Here is a 5,265-nt window from a genome sequence, read left to right as displayed (position 1 = left end):
TCTTGAACTCGCCGAGTCAGGGCATTAACTCGCTGAGTTCCTTCATGGATGAGTTCGGCTTCCAACTCACCGAGTCCACCCCAGACTCACTATTCTACTCGGCATAACGAAAAAGGGGGAAAACTCGAGGACTCGCGTCTCGACTCGCCGAGTCCGATGAACGACTCGCCGAGTCGTTACCATGAAATTACTATATGGTCGATTCTGCTTGAATCCAGCTCATGCCATACATAGATCCATGATCCTGGGGCTTGATTAACACGTAAAGTTTCCAACTTTACGTGTAAATAGACAGTCATGAGGGTTTTAGGGTCCAAAATGCACCAAAAGGGTAGATCTAGGGCTTTCATGCAATATGGATCCAAAAAGAAAGTAGATCTGAGCTCCTTTGAGCTCAACCATGCCTAGATCTAAAGGCTAGCAACTTAATGCAACCCACAATGCACAAACAAGCTTGGGGAATGGCTCAAGAAGGACTTCATGAAGCTAATAGAGACTACAAACTTGAAAACAGAGGGGAAACGAGCTATACCTCAAGGAAAACGTTGGGATGACACAGAGATGCTTGGCCTCTTCTCCTCTTCTTGATCTACTCTTCTTTCTCGTCAAAAACGTCAAGAACACACCAAATACACTTCAATCTCACAAGGAATAAGGGTAAAACGATGTTGGGAGCTCTGAGGGTGAATGGGGGCGAGCTTGGGGCGGAAGTGAGGGTTTAAATAGGGTGCAAACCCCTGAAACTTAGGGTTTCATCAAACAGCGGTGACTCGCCGAGTCGCCAACTTAACCGTGCCCCCGGACCCCGCCCCTACTCGGCGAGTCGGACCTACAACTCGCCGAGTCCCAGGCTAAAAAGCAAATTCTTAGATAAATTTTACATACCATGAATCAGGTGCTACAAATCTCCCCCACTTATTTTAGACTTTGTCCTCGAAGTCAACCTCTCGATCCTGAAACAACTCGGGGTAATGCTCCATCATTTCTTCCACCGGCTCCTAAGTCCATTCCGAACCCTTGCGGTGCTACCATTGCACTTTCACTAGCTCTACCCTCTTGTTCCTTAGATCCTTCGACTTCCGGTCGAGGATTGCGACTGGGCGCTCGATGTAATTCAGGCTATCATCAACCTGAATATCCTCTAATGGCACCACTGCTGAATCATCCACCAGACACTTCTGCAGCTGGGAGACATGGAAGGTGCTGTGGATCTGGCTGAGCTCGACTGGCAGATCCAGCCTATACGCCACCGTGCCCACCCGGGCTACAACCTTGAACGGTCAGATGAATCTCGGGCCCAACTTTCCCCGCTTCCTGAATCGAATGACGCCTTTCCAAGGCGACACCTTCAGGAGAATCATGTCCCCGACCTGGAACTCCAGGTCGGATCGACTCTTGTCGGCGTAACTTTTCTTTCGACTCTACGCAGTCTGAAGCCTGCTCCGAACCTGCTAGATTCTCTCAGTCGTCTTGAGCACCACCTCGGTACTCCCCATGACCCTCTGGCCAACTTCACCCTAGCATATCGGAGTCCTGCACCTCCGACCGTACAACATCTCGAATGGGGGACGGTCAGTACTCGTATGGTAGTTGTTGTTGTACGAGAACTCAGCCAAGGGAAGATAGGTATCCCAGCTACCACCGAAATCTAACACGCATGCCCGCAACATATCCTCCAAAGTCTGGATGGTCCGCTTGCTCTAACCATCCGTCTGCGGGTGAAAGGCGGTGCTAAAATGTAAACAAGTTCCCAGCTCATCATGAAACCTTTTCCAAAACCTGGAAGTGAACCGCACATCTCGATCTGATATCATTGACACTGGCACCCCGTGCCGCGCCACTATCTCCCTGATAAAGATATCCGCCAACTTTTCGGCCGAGATACTCTCCTGAATCGGAATAAAATGGGCGCTCTTGGTCAACCGATCCACGATGACCCAAATCGAATCTACTCCTCGCGTCGTTCGTGGAAGCTTAGTGATAAAATCCATCGTAATATCCTCCCATTTCCATAATGGGATATCCAACGGCTGCATCTTGCCGTGCGGTCTATGATGCTCGGCCTTGACCATCCTACAGGTCAAACACCGATCGACGTACCATGCCACATCCCGCTTCATGCAGGGCCACCAATAGTCTAGGCGAAGATCCCGATACATCTTCGTCGCCCCTGGATGAATAGAGAATCGGGATTTCTGCGCCTCCTCCATCAAGATCTGGCGCACGTCTCCATGATATAGCACCCACACCCTACGGTGTAGTGTCAATAACCCCCGGCTATCATAATCGAAAGAGGTGACTTGACCCACTATTCGTTCACTCTTCCGATGTTCCTCCTTCATAGCCTCCTATTGAGCAACCCGAATCTGCTCCAACAGGGGATTCACCACAGTCATCCTCATGCAAATATCCCTAATCGGCGCCGCCTTGCGGCTAAGCGCATCGGCCACCACATTGGCCTTTCCTGGGTCGTAAAGGATCTCATAATCGTAATCCTTCACCACGTCCAACCACCGACGCTGCCTCATGTTCAGATTCGGCTGATCCATGAGGTACCTCAAGCTCTTGTGGTCCGTGTAAATGGTACATCGAACCCCATAGAGGTAATGCCGCCAAATATTGAGAGCGAAAACCGTCGCCCCCAACTCCAAATCATGCGTTGGGTAGTTCGCCTCGTGAGGCTTCAGCTGTCTTGACGCATAAGCAATGACATGCCCCCTCCACATCAATACTGCACCTAGGCCCGAGATCGACGCATCACAATATACCACAAAATCCTCTACGCCCTCGGGCAGGGCTAAGATTGGCGCCTCGCACAATCTCTGCCTCAGAGTCTCGAACGCTACCTGCTGCTCAAGCCCCCATCGAAAGACCACGGCTTTCCTATTCAACCGTGTCAGGGGTACGACTATCTTGGAGAAATACCGAATCAATCTCCGATAGTAGCCTGCCAATCCTAGGAAACTCCGAATCTCGGATGGAGACTTCGGAACCTCTCACCTCATCACGGCCTCCACCTTGACCCGGTCTACTGAAATCCCATTCTGGTTGATGAGGTGCCCAAGAAACTGCACCTCGCGCAACCAAAACTCACATTTGGAAAACTTGGCGTACAAGCTCTCCCTCCTCAAGGTCTCCAAAACCTATCTCAGATGCTCCTCGTGCTCCGCCTGCGTCTTGGAATAAACTAGGATGTCATCAATGAAAACTATCACAGACCGATCCAGCATCGATCTACACACGTGGTTCATGAGGTCCATGAACGTGGCAGGAGCATTGGTGAGCCCGAACGGCATCACTACGAACTCATAATGGCCATAGCGCGTCCGGAACACGGTCTTCTGTATGTCTTCCTCTCTAACCATCATCTGATGATAGCCTGAACGCAAATCGATCTTGGAGAACCATGATGCTCCCTGCAACTGATCAAAGAGGTCATCAATCCGTGGGAGTGGGTAATGGTTCTTGACCGTTACCTTATTCAGCTCCCGGTAATCTATACACATCTGGTGCGACCCATCCTTCTTCTTCTCAAACAGGATCGGGGCTCCCCAGGGTGAACTGCTCGGACGAATAAATCCCTTGTCTAGCAGCTCCCGCAGCTGCGTAGACTACTCCTGCATTTCGGGAGGAGCCAACCGATAGGGTGCCTTGCTTATCAGAGCCGCACCAGGAACTAGGTCGATCCTAAACTCTACCTGAAACTCCGGAGGTATTCCAGGAAGCTCCTCCGGGAACACATCAGCGTAGTCTCGCACCACTGGAACCTCGTTCACCGTCGCCTTACACGTCTCCCGGGTATCCATAACATACGCGACAAACCCCATGCATCCCTGCTGAAGGTAGCGCCTAGCTCTCGCTGCTGAACACACTATAGGTCCACGCTGTGGCCTCGCGCCATGGATCACCAACTCTCCCTCACTCGGGGTCCTGATCCGCACTCGCTGCTGCGCGCAATCTATCACCGCCCAATTAGGGCTCAACCAATCCATGCCTATGATCACCTTGTTCCCACACAACGGAATGGGAACTAAATCCACCAAATAGCGCTCCTCGAAAAGCCTCAGGACACAATCCCTGAATACTGATGATGCTCGCACCGATCGATCATCGGCGATCTCTACCTCTAAAAGGAAATCCAACGTGCCCGAAGACTCAGTAAACCTCTTGCTAAGCGCAAGAGAAACAAATGATCGGGTGGCACCCGAGTCAAACAACACCTGGACAGGAATACCGTTCACATGGAACGATCCTAATACATATACACAGAGCACATATCAATATCATAACATCATAAAAATAAAGTAGAGGGAAACAATCATACCCGTCACCACATCGGGTGCGGCACGTGCTTCCTCTGCCGTCAGCTGAAACGCCTGGCTCCTCACCACTGGAGCCTCTGCCTTGGCCTGCCGGCCATCCGTGATCCGCAAGGTCGCTGGAGCTGGCGCCTTCACTGGCGTTGATGCTGTCAACTGGGGGCAATTGGCCTTCTTGTGGTCCCTCTGGTTGTAATGGAAACACAGCAGCTCGGATGTTTGAATAGCCAAAACAGGAGTAGTACAATCCCTACTAAAGTGCCCTGCCTTGCCGCACTTTAGCAGCCTGCTGATCCCATCCTACATGCTCCCTCATGCGTCCTGCCACATTTCCCGCAGCAGTTCAGCCCCCCTTGGCCTTTCGGCCTCCCATCTGATCCCCTGGGCTTCTTCCCCGAAGCCCCAACCACCTGCCCCACCTCTGCTTTCCTTTTCCGAATTTGCTCTAAATCAATCTCCCTTTCCCTCGCCCTGACAATCATGGACTCCAGGGTAGGACAAGCTGAAAAGGTAACATGCTCCTGGATGTCAGTCTGTAGCATGCCATGATAACGGGTCCTCCTCATATCCTCGTCACCCGCATATTGGGGCACCAACAATGCCCTCTCCCGGAACTTGGCGGCGATCTCCACCACAGTCTCCATCATCTGCCTCATATCCAAGAACTCCCTGGCCAGCTGCTGAAGCTTGACAGCTGGCGCGAACTCCGCCCTGAACCTGGTCGCAAAGTCCAACCAAGTCATAGCCTCGACAGCCGAGGCTCCCAGTGAGTCCCCCACGGACTCCCACCAATCCCTAGCTCGATCTCCTCAGCATCCTGCTGCGAACCTCACCTTCGACCCCTCAGGGCAGAAGCTAATCAACTGTGCAGACTCAATGTCCGCAATCCATCGTCTGGCAGCTATGGGGTCCATCGCCCTGTGAAAATCCGGCGCACCACTGCCCC

The sequence above is a fragment of the Lactuca serriola genome, chromosome 3 (assembly GCF_051521515.1).
Source record: "Lactuca serriola cultivar US96UC23 chromosome 3, Lser_US96UC23_V15, whole genome shotgun sequence".
Taxonomy (NCBI): Eukaryota; Viridiplantae; Streptophyta; class Magnoliopsida; order Asterales; family Asteraceae; genus Lactuca; species Lactuca serriola.
This window is presented reverse-complemented; position numbering follows the sequence as displayed.